Here is a 19371-nt window from a genome sequence, read left to right as displayed (position 1 = left end):
TTGGGGGGTAGGGTTAATGGACAGGGCAGAGTCCTGATCCATGAGCAGGGCTAGGCACCTGTTTCCACAATGGAAATGACAGGAAAGGTGACATAAATGATCAAGAAGGTCAATAATATAGTAACCAATAGGAATCAGGAACACTGGGACCATGGCGTTTCTAGGGCAATAACCTGCTCCATGACTGGAGGATTTTGCTGAACCAAATCCCAAATGTGTTGAATGATATTGAAAATAACCAAATATAGAATATTATTACAGAAGACCAAGTTAGCGAGTGGTACAAGTTGGAAACAGCAAAACATGATCACTACAAAGCACACAGTCAGTGTACTCTGTCAGAAAGGGCTGCACTGAACAACAAGCAAAATGGGGAATGGTCCATCCCTTGATAAGTATTTAAGGTGGCATTAATTAGTATCTGGGAAAATGTACAACAATACAGGGTCCAAAAGGAATTCTTAAATTCCCCTAAGGCCCTCGTTAAGTGACCTGGGGGATGGAAAGCCCCATATATTATGTGTTGTTCAAAAGGAAAGCTGACCTGGATCTGTAGATGTGACAATCTACAAAAGAAAACCTCAGCTTATCTAGAAAGGAGTGAATGTTGTGTTAGCACTGCAGACATTCATTTCTTGCACGGCCACCTTGTTGAACCCACATTCTATGTCATCTCAACAGAAATGCGAAGGTGGGTGGGATCATCCTGATCCCTGTCCGGGTGCACAATGTAACAGAAATGCAGGTCAGCATCTCTCTACAGGCTGAGGCCTTAAGAGCAGAGGCCCAGTTGGACACAATTTCTGTGACCAACCGCGCTCCCCCACCCCACCCCACCCCACCCCTGACCCTTAGTCTTAATGTCGTTGAATGGACAATCACTTCTCAGGAGCATCTGGCAGAGTTGAGACAACAGAGTGTTGGCGTAAAGAGAGGAAGGCCAACACTGGGACTTCACGAATGCTGAGAAGTTGCGTATAATTGTTGGGCCTCATGCCCACATCCATGGATTAGGATTATGTCCATGTTATTTGTGATTATCCAGTTTATTGTGATTGTCATTTTGATTATTTTAATTTGTGCAATTAGACAAAGCATTAGACTTTCAAAGACTTAAGCATACCGCACTGCGTAAAGCTGTTATGAAAGAGAGGGCTTTGATTTTCTTTAAGTTGTAAATATGTGAGAAATGGTATGGAAAGCAGCCCAAGTCGATAGATGGAAACGATGTGTGAAAGTGGAAGTTCATTATAATGATCACACTGAGGGGTGACAGAAGAGCTATGGACCTTTTCATACCAGTTTTAAGAAAACTTGAAAAGAAGCCCCAGATTGCTCAAAAAGCCAAATATAATCAAAAGTTTGAGCACAAAGGATAGAGCACAGAATTGTTAACCTAACTGCTTAGAAGGCTGAATGACACAGTGTACTTTTGTGGAGGTAAGGGATGAGGTTGATGAAGGCAGCTGCCCAGCTGGACTTTGAGAGATTGTGGGAACATGAGAAAACTGCTTTTGCATCAGAGAGAGAGAGAGAGGGAGGATGGAAAGTTACTGAGAAGTTTGCTTTGCCAGCAACCAGTGTATAAAGAAGGAATGTTTAACCCTGTAAAAGGGTGAAGCAAAAAATAGCTGCAGTCAGTGAGAAATGAGTCCACTGTCCAAGAAGGAAAACAATGTCAAAAGTGTGTGATAAACCCTGTGACTTGGACATTATACAGACTCTCCTTTAAGATTGTAAACTCTTTTTGAATAATTTGCAAAACTAATAAAAGCATTGTTGATTTTACCAATATGTTGACCTATGTTTGGGGCTGCCCTTCCCTCTGGGTTTGAACCTAAAATCTATGGACAATAGCATGAAATGCTACAAAGTGGGTAAAATCCTAGACCAATACTGCCAAAAAACAGATTAACTGGGTCATTTAAATTATTGGTGGTTTTTGGGATCTTGCTGTGTGCAAATTGGCTGCTGCATTGACAACAAATCAACCGTGATTGTCCTTCAAAAAATAATCAGTTGCATTTTGCAATATCCTAAGGATGCTTTTTGTATTCATTCATGGGGTGTGAGCAACACTGACAAGGCCAGCATTGCCCTTGAGAAGTCGTGCTGATGCCCACCTTCTTGAATATTACGTAGTGGCTTGCCAGACCATTTCAGAGAGCAGCTAAGAGCGAACCACATTGCTGAAGTCACATATAGCCCAGACCAGGTAAAGATGACAGATTTCCTTCCCTAAAGGACATTAGAGAACTAGATGGGTTTTTACGACAATCTGGTAATTACATGGTCACTATTACTAATACCAGCTTATTTCAAGTTTTATTTAAGAGTCTCAGTGCAGCTCTAGAGCTGACAGATCGACAGTTGACATGATTTTCTCACTTCAGCAGTTACATAAATACTGCAAACAGTGTGCAACATTCTACATTACTTTTGCGGACCTCCCCGAGGCCATCGACTTTGTCAACAGAGGCAGTCTCTTTAAACTGTAGCAGAAAATGGGCTGCCCACCTGGACTCCTGGGTGTCATTTCTTCCTTCCATCAGAACATGCACAGTTTCATAAGTTACATGCAGCATCGTCAGAGGCTTTCAAGATCAGCAGCGGCGCAAAGCGGGGCAATGACCTGGAGCCATTTCTCTTTGGTCTATTTTTCTCTATGCTGCTTTGTACACTTCTGGCCACCCAAATGAGTGTGTCTACCTGCATGCCAGAGCTGAAGGCAAGCTGTTCAAATTGGCAAGACTGTGCGCCAAGACCAAAGTGCTTAATGTCATAGTTCGTGAGGTGAAGTTTGCAGATGATGCCTCATGAGCACCCCATACTGAAGTTCACTTGTAACAGCTTGTAGATCAGTTCTCCCATTCCTGCAAGGAGTTTGGACAGAAAATCAGTGTCAGGAAGACCACAGTTATGGGCCAGGATGCAGAGACCTTCCATCAACATTGATAACTTCATTCTGGAGGTTGTTGACTGCTTCACATACCTCGGATTGACAACTGCCAGCAACCTGTCCCTTGATGCTGGAATCAGCACCAGGATTGCCAAGGTCGCAGCTGTCATGTCAAAGTTGAGAAGTCGAGTGTGGACCAACAGCGAGCTAACCGAAAATACAAAGCTCCGTTTGTACCAGGCCTGTGTCCTCAGCACCCTCCTTTACAATAACGAAGCATGTGCAACTTACACAAGCCAAGAAAAGCAGCTGAACAGCTTCCACCTCTGCCGCTTCATTTCAATATTGGGCATCTCCTGGCAAGACAGATTGCCGAATATGGAAGTTTACCAGAGTGCAAGGATCCTCAGCATGTTTGTCCTCTTGAGTTAGTGGTGACCCTGTTGGCTGGATGATGTGAGCCGAATAGGTGATGACCACATCCCCAAAGACATGTTCTATGGTGAGTTTGCTATCGACACGAGATCAACAGGTCGCCCATGTCTGCGATGCAAGGATATCTATAAGTGAGACTTCAAGTTGACCGGGATCGGAGTTGATACATGGGAATTCCTCACTGCTTACCAGAGTGCCTGGAGACATGCAGTCAGGAAGGATGTGGAAAAAGCAGAGGACAAAAGAAATGACCAGATGGCAGAAAAGATAACCTGCCGGAAGGAAAAATACCAATTGACCTCTGCCAATGCTATTCACCTGTACCAGCTGCGGAAGGGAATACCACTCACAGATTGGCCTCTACAGCCACAACAGGCAACGCTCAATACAGAAGTGACATATACACCCATGGTGCAGTCCATCACCACTCAAGGCAGAGGATGCCAATAATTTAATGAATTGAATTTAAATTTCCCCAGCTACCATGATGGAAGTGAAACTCATGTCGCTGGATCATTAGTCGCTGGGTCAAAATCCTGGAACTTCCTCCCTAACAGCACTGTGGGTGTACCTACACCACATGGACTGCAACGGTTCATGAAGGCAGCTCACTACCTCCTTCTCGAGGGCAAATAGGGATGGGCAATAAATGCTGACCTAGCCAGCGACGCCCACATCCCATGAATGAATTAAATAAAATAAATTAGTCCAGGCTTCTGGATTAATGAAACAAAAACAAAAATGCCTGGAAAAACTCAGCAGATCTGACAGCATCTGCGGAGAGGAACACAGTTAACGTTTCGAGTCCGAATGACTCTTCATCAGAACTAAGGAAAAATAGAAGAGAGGTGAAATATAAACTGGTTTAAGGGGGGGTGGGACAAGTAGAGCTGGATAGAGGCACAGTGATAGGTGGAGATTGCCAAAAGATGTCATAGACAAAAGGACAAAGAGGTGTTGACGGTGGTGACATTAGCTAAGATATGTGCTAATGGTGACATTAAGGGTAGAAAGCAGGACGAGCAAGGTACAGATAGCCCTAGTGGGGGTGGGGTGGAGGGTAGGGATCGAAATAGGCTAAAAGGTAAAGATAAAACAATAGGTGGAAATACATTTAAAAATAATGGAAATAGGTAGGAAAAGAAAAATATATATAAATAATTGGAAAATGGGGGATCGGAAAGGGGGTGGGAATAGAGGAGAGAGTTCATGATCTAAAGTTGTTGAACTCAATACTCAGGGCGGTGTGTTGAAATGGCAAGCGACAGGGAGGTCCGGGTCATGCTTGCGGACAGACCGAAGGTGTTCCGCAAAGCTGTCACCCAGTCTGCCTTTGGTCTCTCCAGTGTAGAGGAAACTGCATTGGGAGCAGTGAATGCAGTAGACTAAATTGAGGGAAGTGCAAGTGAAGCACTGCTTCACTTGAAAGGAGTGTTTAGGCCCTTGGATGGTGAGGAGGGTGGAGGTAAAGGGGCAGGTGTTGCACCTTCTGCAGTTGCATGAGAAGGTGCCGTGGGAGGGGGTTGAGGTGTAGGAGGTGATGGAGGAGTAGACCAGGGTGTCCCAGAGGGAACGATCCCTGCGGAATTCCGCCGGGGGGGGGGGGGTGAAGGGAAGATGTGTTTGGTGGTGGCATCATGCTGTAGTTGGCGGAAATGGCGGAGGATGATCCTTTGAATGCGGAGGCTAGTGGGGTGATAAGTGAGGACAAGGGGGACCCTATCATGTTTCTGGGAGGGAGGAGAAGGCGTGAGGGCTGATGCGTGGGATATGGGCCGGACACGGTTGAGGGGCCCTGTCAACCACCGTGGGTGGAAAACCTCGGTTAAGGAAGAAGGAAGACATGTCAGAGGAACTGTTTTTGAAAGTGGCATCATCAGAACAGATGTGACGGAGGCAAAGGAACTGAGAGAATGGGATGGAGTCCTTACAGGAAGCAGGGTATGAGGAGCTGTAGTCAAGGTAGCTGTGGGAGTCAGTAGGCTTGTACTTCAGCCACATAGCTACCGTGATAGGGCCATGATATTCAAATGAAGTTTTTACATTTAAGCATTTAGCTGCTCTGCTGTCCCTCTAGTTATATTTTGCTTCCATATCTCAGGCTATCCTTGTAAATAAGGCCCAGGTCCCACAGAAAATGGTTTCATTGCCTAGATATCAGGAGAAATTCAAAATATGGAATGAACATTTCAGCTACTGGTTTTAGTCTAAGCTTTCAACTCCTCGCTCTGGGAAGTGGCACCACATTAGCATTCGATTTGGGCCTTAACTGTCACAAGATTTATTAAACAGTGGAATAGCAAGTGAATACAACATAGTTTGCAACCAGTGTTAAACCACAGTATAAGTAATCTTCTGTAACAGTTGCCTTCCTTTCCCCACTGTCTATGAAAGTCTGGCTATCTCTCTCCACAAACTGCAGTTCCCCGATTTGAAAAAGACAGACCAATACTTTGAGAAAAGTGATCAGCACCAAATTTAAATAATTGCTAATTCATAAAAAGTTGCCTATCGCACAACTATTTGAACAAATCCAAAACATATTGTATTTGGATTGAGTTGCCTGGACTCACCCTTAAACCTCTGCCTCAGGGGCAGCCATTATACAGTGTATTGGATTCAGAATTACCTTTGTAAAATTTCTGTGATTCGCTCATCAACAGATGATGAATCCTCACTGCTGTCCGCACACAGATAGACGTTGCCAGCAGGAATCAGTGGGCAGCAATGAGAGGTAGAAACAGCACATTTCTCTTCTCTCCTCCCCAAACTCTCTCTATTTGTAATGAAACACCCATTCGAATAGACATTTGCCAAAAGCAGTCGTTAGAAGCAAAATGGAAGAAACCATGTCAATGATGGTAGGTAATAAAAACATAGGAACTAGGAGCAGGAATAAGCCATTGAGCCCTTCAAGCCCATTCCACCATTTGATGAGATCATGGCTGATCTTCCACTTCAACACCAGTTTCCTGCACTATCCCTGTATTTTTGTGTTTTTAATATGTAGAAATCTATCGATCTCAGTCTTGAATATACTCGATGACGGAGCCTCCACAACCCTCTGGGGTAGAGAATTCCAAAGGTTCACCACCCTCTGAGTGAAGAAATTTCCCCTCATCTCAGCCCTCAATAGCCTGCCCTTCATTCCAAGATTGTGTCCCCTGGTTCTAGACTCACCAGCCAGGAGAAACATCCTTCCCGCTGGAGGTACTGTGAGCACAGGATTTGAGAGGGCATCTTCTTTTCAGTGGTAACTATGGTAACTGCTGATCACTTGAAGTTGGGGAGAGGGGGGACTGAGGCCCAGAATTCTGAAATATATAGAACAATCTGGAGAGGCCATTTACACTCGGCAGACACGTGATTTCTGACAGTGTCATTCTAATGGAATTTGTTTCCTGTGTTGTAGCTGCCTGCTTGACTCCCAACTACAGCCATGGACAAACTGATAGGCCCCACCGTGTACGATCACCCCTTCTGGTCTGGGTGAATTTTACCTTGAAATTAAAAAAAAACACAGAAGGGCAAAGGGCAAGATGCCAATGAGGATGGAAAGAATAAAACAGACAAAGAGTTAAAACCAGGAACTGGTGATGCCAAGGCTTCAGATTGTGGGAGGAATTAATTAATTGTCTTCAGCCATTCAGTTAAGTGTTACAGATTGAGAAAATGAGTGTAATTGTGCAATGAGACAGGAGGAGCTGGCACGGTGGAGCTGATAATCTATCTGCAAATGTACTTAGTGACATACTAGGCTTTTGTTAATCAAATGTTTCAGGGGGGAGCGTTTTATTTGGCGGGGGGCGGGGGGCGGAGGGTGTAAAAATTAGGTGTCTTTGACAGTGGTTTGTTTTAATATTTAATGTTAGCTGTGTTGGCCGGGCAGCTGATGTGACCCCCTCCTCTATGGAATCGGATCGGTGTTTAACTCCTTACCTCGGGGATTCACACCACCTCCAGCTCAAAGTGGTTTCCATCAGGCACCAAAACGATTGGTTGGAGATTGGATTCAGGTATCAGATGAGCTGTGCGCTTTAAACTGAGCGTGGAACATTTATGACCCAGCCAACGCTATCCGAAGAATTTGGGATTTTCCCTTTCCTATTTTTCTTTTAAAAAACACACTGTAGGATCTCTTTTAAAAAACCTTGTATTTCTCTTTCCCCACCCCACCCCACCCCGGGCTATCTTCACTGCACATTGACCTGTCAAGGGGTGAGGTCTGGTTCCCAGTTCAATTTGCCAGGTCACTCACTTTGAACTGGAGCTTAGTTGGAGCAGGTGGCGCCAACATAGTCTTTTTGTCCTTTTACAGGACTTAGAAGGTCTCCATTGGAAAAAGGGAAATGTCTGAAAAAATTGAGCTTGTCCAGAAAAGGGAATCCAAGTATGTCCGGACACGTGAGTGGACCTTTCCTCTCAGCCAGGAGGTTGAGGGTTCAAGTCGCACTGCAGAGACTTGGGAGCTCAAAAATCTCGGCTAACGCTTCAGTAGGGTTGCCAACCCTCCAAGATTGGCCTGACTTCTCCAAGAACTAAAGATCGATTCCCCAAGGCGCTGCTGTGTGCAACCCTGGAGAAAAATCATTGGGACATATAAAAAAAAATTGTTTTGTCATTTTCTTTGAACGTTTCTCTTTACCAGATCTAAAAATATTGAAAATGGGGATAGTAGACTATTGTCTGACAGTCGAGTATTATTCCATTGTGTAATGGGTCTTTTTGCTTTCCAATTGGCATAGGAAGGCTTTGCTGGGGTAACCCAAAAATAATCCCACTGCCCTTCTCTCTCACAAGGATGGATGTGTTGGCCAACTAATGGCAAGTGTGTGGGGGAAAGTCAGGGAATGAAAGTTGCAGGAATACTTTTAATCACAGTTGGTAACCCTACACTCCAGTGGAGTGCTGCACTGTTGGGAGGCGCTGTCAATCAGATGAGTTGATAAACTGAGACACTATATTGGGTAGACGTAAAAGATCCCATGGCACAATTTTTTAAAAGAAGTGCTGGGGAATTCTCCCCTAGTGTTCTGGGCAATATTTATAAGCCAATGAATATATCTAAACAGATTATCTGCATTAACATTGCTGCTGATCAGAGCTTGCTGCCTGCAAATTAACTGCACTTCAAAAATAGCTGTGAAATAAAAAGCAAAATACTGCGAATACTGGAAATCTGAAATAAATAGAAAAAATGCTGGAAAAACCCATCAGATCTGGCAGCATCTGTGGAGAGAGAAACTGACTTAACATTTCGAGTCCATATGATTCTTCAGAGCTCTGAAGAAGAATCATATGGACTCGAAACATTAACTTGTTTCTGTCTGCTAGATCTTTTTCCAGCATTTTCTCTATTTACTATAGCTGTAAAGTTTGTTGAGACATCTTGAGGTTGCAAAAGGTGCTATATAAATGCAACTCTTTCTTCTATTATTATCCCAGTGTTTTTGTGGTGAACTGAGGAGAGATGATTTAATGGATGTTGAAGCGATTAGTAGTTGGGGAGTTGTTGATGTTAGCTCATCAATTTAAAATCCTCACTAATAGAGAGGGGTTAGGAGGAAGTTCTTAATGCAACAATTTACATTTTTATGTAACATAATAAAATGTCTCAAGGTGCTTCACAGGAATATTATGAATCAAAGCATAACACTGAGCAAAGCCAGGAGATATTGGGTCAGATGGCCAAAAGCTTGCTCAAAGAGATAGATTTTTAAGAAGTGACTTTAAAGGAGGAAAGTGACTAGGAGAGGTGTAGGGAGGGAATTCCAGAGCTTGGGCATCTGAAGGCCTGGCCACCAATAGTGAAACAATTATAATTGGGAATGTACAAGAGGCCAGGATTAAAGGAATGCAGATATCTCGGAGGGTTGTGGGACTGGAGGAGATTACAGAGATAGGGAGGGACAAGACCATGGAGGGATTTTAAAGCAACGATGCAGAAAGAATACTTTGCAATATATGACAGGCTGTTTGGCAAGGGGAAAGAGGGTAATTACTTGAAGCTGAGGCTGGTAGAGGTATATAAAGAGAGAGAAAGGCAGTGGGATTAGTTTTGGATTACCCCAGCAAAGACTAGGCCTCCTTCTGGTCCTGTGGGTTCGCTAATGGTAAAGTTGGAGCATTTTGTATGTGGACAGGTTCTCATAGTGTACGTAATTGATCCTTTCAGAGCCATTGTACCAGAACTATTGGCTCCAATCCATGCATGGAGCCCCAACAAAGCCTGGGAAAACCTCATCCGTGGTGGATACAACACTGTCCCTTGCTGGCCTTGTCGTGTCTTCCATACTGAACTCTTCATCCTCCCAGTTTTCTCCCAAAGACACCAGCTTTGTCTTCTGGCATGAGATCCCTGAAGTGAAGAAGAGTGGTCTGTTGGATGTAATTAGCAACCAGGAGCACAAGCTGCAGGAGGTGAGTGTTAATGTCAAACCAAGTGAGATTTCCATTCAGCAGTTAATCATAAACAGAAAATGCTGGAAATATTCAGCAAGTCAGGCGACATCTGTGAAGAGGAAAAACAATAGATCAATAACCATTGCTTCCATTTTTTTTCAGACAGCAGGCGTTACTAATGGTTCTGTTGTTGCCCCTTTACACCTTCTCAAGAGCCATCTTTTGTTTTGTTAATTGTCCCATTACTATTCTTTTTGCCTTGCACCATCACACCCATTATGAGGTTGGGAGAGAGTGAGGGGATGGCCCAGTGCTTTAAATTGACATACAAGCAAAATACTGAAGATGCTAGAAATCTGAAATCAAAACCGGAAATGCTCAGCAGCTCAGGCAGTATCTGAGGGGAGAGGAAAATGAGTTGAGATTTCAGCTTGATAGATGACCACTTGTCAGAACTGAGAAGTTGGAGATGTAACAATTTGTAAACAAGTGTAGAGCCAGGGAGAAGAAGGCAGTAGAAAGGAGAAGGTTGTGATGCGCTGGAAGGGAGAAGTGATTAAATGACAAGGCATGATTATGCAAAGCAAAGGGATGGTAATGGGACAATTAACAAAACAAAAGATGGGGTTGAGTAGCTGTAAATGGCAACAACAGAATCATTCGTAGTGCCTGCTGTCTGGGGGAAAAATGGGAGCAATGGTTATGATCTAAAGTTATGGATATCAATATATTAACGACTAGACATAAGGTCAGTGGCCTGAAACGTTAACTGTTTTTCTCTTCACAGATGCTGTCTAACTTGTTGAATGTTTCCAGTATTTTCTGCTTATAATTAACTGAATTGAAATGGCCCTTTTTTGATCTATGGTCGCAAATGGAGTTCCATTGGAAATTGTGGTTTAAAGTTGGAACTATTGACATGAGGGGAAAAGCATTGCTGCTTTAGTTAAAATAATTGAGCTGATGGGATAATAACATCTTGGAACCATTTATTTGAACTTCAGAAATATCCTTCAAATCCAGCAACCTTTTTGTATTCTGGAATTTTTTTATTCATCAGGTTGCCACATATGATTATGGTGAATAGAAATTAATGAACAGACCCCATGTATACAACTGTTTGTCTTTCTAAGAACTTGGCAAGAGAAATTGAGAGGAATATCTTGAGTGAATGCCTGGCACAGCGGTGTCAATAATGATTTGGAGGCAGGGGTGGGTCTTGAACTCATGACTGAAACTGCAGCAAGCAGTGTCTCCCAAATACTCTTCCTCCTTCAGGTGTCATGTCCTAAGAGGGCTTTGGCAACCTTGGACTTCCATTGGATTGGTCCATGATTATGCTTGGCAAAGTACTGCAGCGGTTTGCCATTGCCTTCTGCAGTATGGCTGGCCAAGAAATTCTCCCACCTGCCATCAGGTGTATTGGAAGGATTTACAGGCTGATAATCAACCTGTTTGGCCACATTATGGATGTAACTCCCATGGCCATCAAGCCCTGGAGTGGGACCTGAACCTAGAGCATCTGGCTCAGAAGTAGGGATGTTACCACTATGCCACAAGACCCCTCCCAAGCACAGCACCATTATTTCTCCAGCAATGAGTGCAGGATAAGTGTGTTTTTAAAATAAAATCAATCCCAGTTACTGATAGCAGCGCACTCTCCAGGCATAATTGACAGAGGAATTATTCAGTTATCTCTATTCCAGCTGGGATTTATGTCACTTCTTATGAAACCTATTTTAAAATGATGAGCTGAGTTTTTTGTAGTGTAACTTTGATTTGCGGACACAATATCTTGTCTCTATCCTTTGCTTCTAGATTTAATTACAAGTAAAATAATACGTATACCAGGTGTTTATAACCTGAATCAAATACAACTGCCATCATTTATATTGTGCGCTTTAACCTTTTTTAAAGAAAATCCCTAAATTCACTAACGCACAGAAAAGCCAAGGTTGGGAAGGATGACTGAAAGTTAGTTGAAAGAATAAGTGAAGTTTGTAAAAGTGGAGAGAAATACTTAGGAAGGGAATTCTACAGCGGAGTAGGATTGTGAGGCTGAAGACCCTGCGACTAATGGTGAGTTGAAGGGGAGGAGTGAAGATCTGAGGGACAGTGTGACAGTGTGTTCAGGGGGTAGGGGTGGGTGGGTGGGGGATGGTGGATGGGAAATGTAGAGCTGGAAGCAGTTGTAGAACTGGGACGGGGCAAGGTTGTGAAGGGATTAAAGGTGAGCATTTGTAAATCTAGGGTGTTTGGGCTGGGGTGGAACAAGGTCAGAGGTAATTTGTGAGTGGGACTTAATGCTCAATGTGATTTGGATTTTGGCCAATTTGGAATTTATGGAGGGTATGTTACCACATTAATGGTTGTGTATTTTCTATCCAGATTAACATGGGGTATGGTATCCCAGATATTCTATAGTTAACAATCTGCCGTGTTTGAGGCCAATTATTAAATCAAAGCTAAAATAACCCAAACACAGAAAAGAGAGTTTCTCTAAACGGTGTGGTTGTTTCCATTCTTCAGGCAATGTTTGAAGTTATTACCTCTGAGGCATCTTACCTGTGGAGCTTGGTGGTGGCTGTCAATCATTTCGGTTGGTGCTCAGAACTGTTGGATACGCTGACACTCACAGACAGGTACACACTGTTCTCTAACATGCACAAGTGAGAGGTAGGTGTGCAGGCCAAGAAGTTGCTAAATCCATAATTTATTCTTTTCAGAACGCAAATCTGAAACTGTTGAGAACCAGGCGAAATGAACTTATTCAAACACAGACATAGCTCGGGGTAAAGGCATCATCATTGTGTGATACTGCATTGTCACCAGGTCCCAGTTCAACTCCTAACCTGTGTATAGGTAGCTGGACAGTAGTGAGGGTTCTCTAGTTCATTTCAGTGTGTGTCCCCCACCCCCCACCTGTTCAGGGGAAGCTAAAAGCAAAAAACTGCAGATGCTGGAAATCCGAAACAAAAACAAAAATACCTGGAAAAACACAGCAGGTCTGACAGCATCTGCGGAGAGGAGCACAGTTAACGTTTTGAGTGCATATGACCCTTCATCAGAACTAAGGAAAAATAGAAAAGAGGTGAAATGAATTTTTCCAGGTATTTTTGTTTTTGTTTCTGCTCAGGGGAAGCACGTGTGCAGGGAAAGGATCAGGCTTGGCTGTGGCACACTTGACAATTGAATGGTTTGATCTGTTCATTGTTTAAGTCCAAACATCAATAGCCACTTACACAAAGTCCCAAAGGTCTGCAGACACCTATGGGACTGGATCATAACAAGACTCAGTGCTGTTTTGGAGAAGGAGAGAACTGAGGCGGGTGGGGGGGAACAGTAAACAAGGCCTGACTGGCCAGTCAGTTTATTTTGGACATGAGGACTGACTTCACAAACTGGTGTTACTGTTAAGTTTGTCGGTTTCCTCATTCATACAATAAACATGATTGTGATTGTCTGCATTGTGCCCCTGCACATTTATCTGCACACTTAGTCTGCTGGTTAAACTTGCTGTAACTTATCGTCGGACAGGTTTCTATTGGACCTGGAAGAACGCCTGGAGGAGAATATCTTTGTAAGAGATATTAGTGACATTGTGCTGCAGCATTGCGCTGATTTTCGCAGAGTCTATGTTCCATATGTCACCAATCAGATGTACCAGGAGAAGATGATGCAGCAGCTCATGTGAGTGAAGATCATAATCTCCTCCTAAGTTTTTTTTAACTTGATTTAATTGGTTGTGGAGCAACTGAGAACTGACCTTCAGAAGTACTGCAGGAGTCCAGTCTAATGATGCTAAGTTGCGCCAGAGGTCCTGTGTATTTATTCATACTCCACAACCCAGTCACTGCTGTATGATCCAACCAATGCCTGACCACATGCACAACTCTTAACATGTCACTAAAGCCTACATTCTCCTTCACCCTGTTACACCACATAATCTCCCTCCGTCCTCTTCACCTGTCACCTCCCACCCTAACATCTCCATTTCACAGAATCGCAGAATTGTTAAAAGGAGAGAGAGAGAGAGGCCATTCGGCCCATCTTGGCTGTGCTGGCTCACTGAGCAATTCACCTTGTGCCGTTCCCCCACATTCCCCCCGTAACCTATCACATTCTTCCTTTTTCAGATAATTATCCAATTCCTCCTTGAATGCCTCCATTGACCCTGCCTCTACCACAATACAGTCCCCGCACTGCATGGAAAACGTTTCTCCTCCAGTCTCCATTGCTTCTTTTGCCAGTTACCTTAAACCTATGCTCCCTCATTCTCAATCCTTTCACCAGTGAGAACAGCTTCTCCCTATCTACTCTGTCCAGATCCCTCACAATTTTGAATACCTCTATCAAATCTCCTCTCAACCTTCTGTTCTCCAAGGAAAACAGTGCCAATGTCTCCAAGCTCTCACCTTAACTGAAGTTCCTCATCCCTAGAACCATTTTTGTGAATCTTTTCTGCACCCTCTCTATTGCTTCCACATCTTTGTGCTGTATTGCTGACTGCTCAACAGCTGCATTCTGTCCTGCCTGTCCCAAGACCATGCATATGGGTACATCAGGCTTCAGACTGAAATGAAGAGGTTTCAGAATAAAGTGCTATGGAAGAAAGTGGCCAGTGAATAAGCCACTAATGAACTGGGCAGTGAATCCTAGCTAGACAGGCAAGTCTAGAAGCAGGAGGTAGTATTACAGTTTGAAAATCTGCTGTATTCTGATCTGGGGTGACGAGAGGGTGTACAAGGTGCCTGTGCGTAATCCCCACCTTGTATCCTTACATGTCTGCTTGGCTCTCTGACAGGCTGAATGAAGAATTTGTGCAGGTTCTGAAGAAACTGGAGGAACAGCCAATCTGCCAGCGGCAGCTGCTGAAGTCCTTCCTGATCCTGCCATTCCAACGTATCACACGGCTAAAGATCATGCTTGAGGTAATGGCCTTCAGTATCTCTGTGCATTTAGTATTTCCCAAGGCCATCTCTCATTCTCTTTATCCCCCCCTGCCCCATCCTGAAAACTTTGACCCTGGTGTGAGCAGGTGATCAGTTGAGGTGCCACACCTGATTTTTCAACTTGTAGTTTTAGGGCTCCTGGACATTTTAGCCCATCTAGGAGTGAACGTGGTTTCCAGCTGCTTACTGTAAAGGCTGTTCGCTCCATCCATACATGGTCCAACTTACCTCAATTTATGGCAAACGATCAGTGTTGGTGAGCAGAGTACGTGTGGGCCGTAAGAGCAGTTGCTATGGTAAGCACCTGGAAACTGCATTCTATCTTGGGTAGGTTGAGAGCCGCAAAATCCTGGTGCTTGATGTAAAATTGAAAGTACCTGGAAGTGGAGGGAAGAGAACCTGATTTGGATTGTGAAATTAAAAGATCTCTTAGCCCGTTTCTCTCTTGGCAATGTGTTGAGGTTAGGATGGACCTGGTTTCACTGGATGCCTCCGGAAAAGACTCCGAAGTGTGGAGGCTTCCCCACCCCCCCCCTCCCCCCAATAGTATTGGACTTGTATTGCATCCTGTCTCTTTATTCCAACATTTTAAATATAGTTGCTGCGATGAACTGGGCAAGTTGGTGGCCAACATCCGAGTTGGAGGAATTTCTCACTCGTTTAATGCAAGTCAGGCCTTTGGCCTATGTTGGAGGGAGAGCCCCACCTGTGTTGGCTGTCCAGTAATCAGTCATTTTTTGGGTTCTTTTAGAAAATCTTAATGCTGACTTTACCAGAGCATCCAATGGCAGAATCGGTTGGGAAAGCTGTGGAAGCAATCAGGGAGGTGAGACTCATAATGCTTTCTTGGTTGGCGATCCCTCTGACCTAAGGACACCCTGTCTGCCTGAGTAGCTGTTTTCACATTACAGCCAGGGCCTTAGGAGAACAATACACAATGCCCTGCTCTCCCACATTAGCTTCCCAGTTGTACACCTACAGTTGTGAACTGATGTTCTTCTGTCAGCTCTTTGTAGGCCCTGCTGCCCAAGGGACTGGCTGGAAGCACTGTTCATGTCCTGTGGAAAAGGTTTGTACCAAGACCTTGGCTCATGCTGCCCAAAATCCCCCAGCACATGCTACAGGCGTGTACTGAAAACTCCGCATTTCACCACTGTAGCATCCCATTTACTCAAACCATTTACAAATGGTTGTCCTATAAAATCTGGTTTGATCTTGTTACCAGATACATGAAGCCCATGGATCAGGTGCTGGTGTTTCATTAGGGCATTGTGCAGGGTTGGAATACTGAACCAAAGCTACTTTGAACCCTCCTTGTATCTGTGTAACTGGATGTTGCCCTTTTTCTTGGAAATAAACCTGTTTCTCAGGTTCCGTCAGGAGAGTGATTACTTCATGAGGAATGTAAACATGGGCAGGTGAGGGCGGTGGATGCAATGTCCCAACTAACCGGAGGTGGTGATGCGGCTGGGGTTGAGGATTGGAGGAACTTAACATTCTCCTATTGTTCCTCCTGCAGGTAGTACGTGAATGTAATGAAAATGTAAAGAAGATGAGACAGATTGAGGAGCTGGTCTCTCTGGAGACACGACTGGAATTTGCCAGTACCAAGGTGTGCATTGACAGTGTTCCATGCAATACTGAAATCAAATGAAGGAGTTGCTTGGTTTTCTAATTTTGTTTGTCTACGAAGTTTTGATATCCAGTTAACTGCAACCTTGTAGGCTCTAAATGCACACCATAAGGAAGCCTAATAGCAAAATGCACTGACTGCTCATTGCCAGAGATAGATGACTCTTTAAAATCTTGTGGCAAAGGGTGGGGAATATATGGTAGAAAACGCCTCGAATAGATACTGGGGAGACGCAGCATCTGTGGAAAGTAACAAAATTCAGGCCATTGCTATTCATCAGAACCCATATTTGATTCCTGGCCTTGTGCAGTTTCTTTTGAAATTGCTGCTTTATTCCTGGATCCACACTGGGAGAGTTTGTGTTGAAACCACTCCCATTCCCAACTGCTTTGCATTCAACAAGGATCAGAAGAAAGTTTAAACCAGCCTGATACATTTTCCAAACCACATTATTCAAATTTGAAGAGTGCATGTGTGGCCCCAAATCTTCACAGCAAGTGCTGAACACCCATGTGGAACAAGTTAAGGCTTGTTTGGCCGGTGGGGGGAGAAAAGTGACTCCCTTTCATTCTTAACTGTCTGGAAGGATGTGAACTGCCATTTATGTCCACTCAGCCACTACTGTCCAGTGGGGATGGAGATAGGTTAGGGCTGTTTTCAGTGTTGAAATGATGATGCAGTGTCGGTAATGGTGACAAATAAATATCTTTGTAGAAATGAATCCAAATAGCTCTGAGCTGTCTGACTGTGACAAGCCTAATTTAGGGGTTGGGGAATGATTTGAGAATTGAGATGTTTAGTTTTTCAAGTTTTATTCTGGTTGCATACAGTCACTGGTAATGAATAACTCTCTTCCTCCTGCTCTGCAGTTTCTTCTTCTCATTTCCCAAACACGCTTCCTGGTCAAAGAAGGTGAACTTAATGAAATATCTGGACAGAAAACTGGAAGTGCATCTAGATCTATATATCTTCATCTATTTAATGATCTCCTGTTGCTGTCCAGGAAAGAGTAAGTGTGTAATTATATTTATTTTTCATTTGCTTCCAGTAAACAAATGGCTAAGTTGGCCTTTTGCTTTGTTTCTAAATTTTAGATGTCTCTGAATTTTACTCAATGTTATGACACAGCAATTGGTAAAGGCTTAGTTGTTGAAATCCCAGAGAGAAACTTGGAACAACTGTCATAACCGATGCAGCTCTGAATTCAAGAATAAGACCACCGAGCCTCAGGAGGTTTTTTATATAAAACCAAATTAAACATTTATTAATTTACAACAAATTAAACATATACACATGTCAACAAATTACTACCATTAACTACTAATAACTTTTAAACAAATCCCCAAATTAATCACTCCCAGATAAATCTCCACCAAGGCAACAGTAACCCATAGACTTAAACAGACACCAGACAAAGCACATTTGATCTTACAAATTCAAAATGACGTTCCTTGCAATTTGGTTCCTTTGCAGACACAGTTTGAGGCTTGCAGGCTAGTTAGATCTTAAATGCCTCTACCTTACTCACAATCTCCTTTCCCTCTTTATACCTGGCTTCCCCTTTGAATGTAAATTTTCCATGGTATCACTAGGCTTTTAACTTCACCTCTTCTAACAATAACATTTTCTTCCCACTAATTTTATTAGTAATATAAACACATTGCTTGGCGCCTCCCAGCTAGGTGCAAGATTTTACTCCCACTCTTGAATTCTTTATTCAACAAATGCAAATATACACTTTACTTTCTAACTCCTTACTGTTTACCCAATTAACATCTCAAATTACTATACATCAAAGCACCCAGACTAGCTGGTTTTAATCCAATTAAGACACACACAGTCAAACACATAGACACAGACCCCACTACAACTCCATTTTAAAAATAATTTCCAATAACATTATGGGCATTAATATCTCTTCATGGCATTCAAATGTATCAGATCTCTATCCATGAGGTGGGGCAGGAAACTGAGGGTGACAATTGCTTAGTCACAAATCCACAATGGGTGAGAGACCAACTCATGCCTTGCTACCAGTTCCACATACAGCCAGTTTACCAGTTAGCATTGAACCATTACAAATCTCAATGAATTCGACAGATTTAATCCTATTATTAAGGTGTTTTTATTTTAAATTGAAGTGGAAACAATTCCTGGACTTGGACCCTCCACCAATTCTTTTCATAACTCAGAATTATTTTTCCCCCTCCCCTTCGAACAGGAATGGTGGGTTTTCTGTACTGTACTGTGCCAGGATCGCGAAGGTGAGAGCTGACTGCTTCGAGGCAAAGTCGCTGGTTTTTGTTCTCTGTCTTGTCGAGAATCACAAAGCAAGCAACAGAAGTATTATTGTGGGAGCTGGAAATGAGTAAGTGTTTGTGGATAAACAACATGGATAAAATTCCAAAGTACTGGAAATTCACAGCAAGTTAATCAGCTGAAGGGACAGGTTGACATTTAAGATGTGACTTATCATTTAAATGTTGATCTATGACCGATCATACACTTGCTTTCACTTTTTCTCCTCTCTTTATTGCTCCTTTTTTTTGCTCACTCACTTTTTATTCCCTCTTGCTCTTCTAGCATCCAAATTGCAAGATTTCTATTCTCTCCAGAGGAATTCAGAGTGCAACTCTAGAAAGCAGCCAGTCATCCGGGTATCCTATTACTGTTTAAATGTGCCAATCTGAGTGGGATAAATTGTGACATTGCCCTTGCATTTCACACCTCCTCTGTGTTTGGACTGTGCAGGTGTGAAATGCAAGAGTGGGTAGCAGCCATTTCTACTCTGCAACGAAATGGAAGTGAACCACCAAAAGAGTGTGAGTAGACTTTTTTATTCATTTACAGGATGCGAGCATCACTGGCTAGGCCAGCATTTATTGCCCATCCTTAATTGCCCTTGAGAAGGTGGTGGTGAGCTGCCTTCTTGAACCCCTGCAGTTCCTGTGGTGTAGATACCTGTTGAGGAGGAAGCGTCAGGGTTTTGACCCAGCGACAGTGAAGGAACAGCAATATATTTCCAAATCGGGATGGTGAGTGGCTTGGAG

At 43.3% G+C, this 19371-nt stretch overlaps 1 long non-coding RNA gene across 1 annotated transcript; it reads left to right on the top strand.

Annotated features, from left to right (window-relative positions):
• The first annotated feature begins 17242 nt into the window (after nt 1-17242).
• Nucleotides 17243-19144, top strand: LOC144691190 (uncharacterized). Its single transcript, XR_013579052.1, has 3 exons — nt 17243-17330; nt 18543-18689; nt 19073-19144. It is a non-coding gene; the product is annotated as an uncharacterized LOC144691190 (long non-coding RNA).
• Nucleotides 19145-19371: the final 227 nt, after the last annotated feature.

Source organism: Cetorhinus maximus, chromosome 15, assembly GCF_964194155.1.
Source record: "Cetorhinus maximus chromosome 15, sCetMax3.hap1.1, whole genome shotgun sequence".
In the NCBI taxonomy this organism is placed as follows: Eukaryota; Metazoa; Chordata; class Chondrichthyes; order Lamniformes; family Cetorhinidae; genus Cetorhinus; species Cetorhinus maximus.
This window is presented reverse-complemented; position numbering and strand designations above follow the sequence as displayed.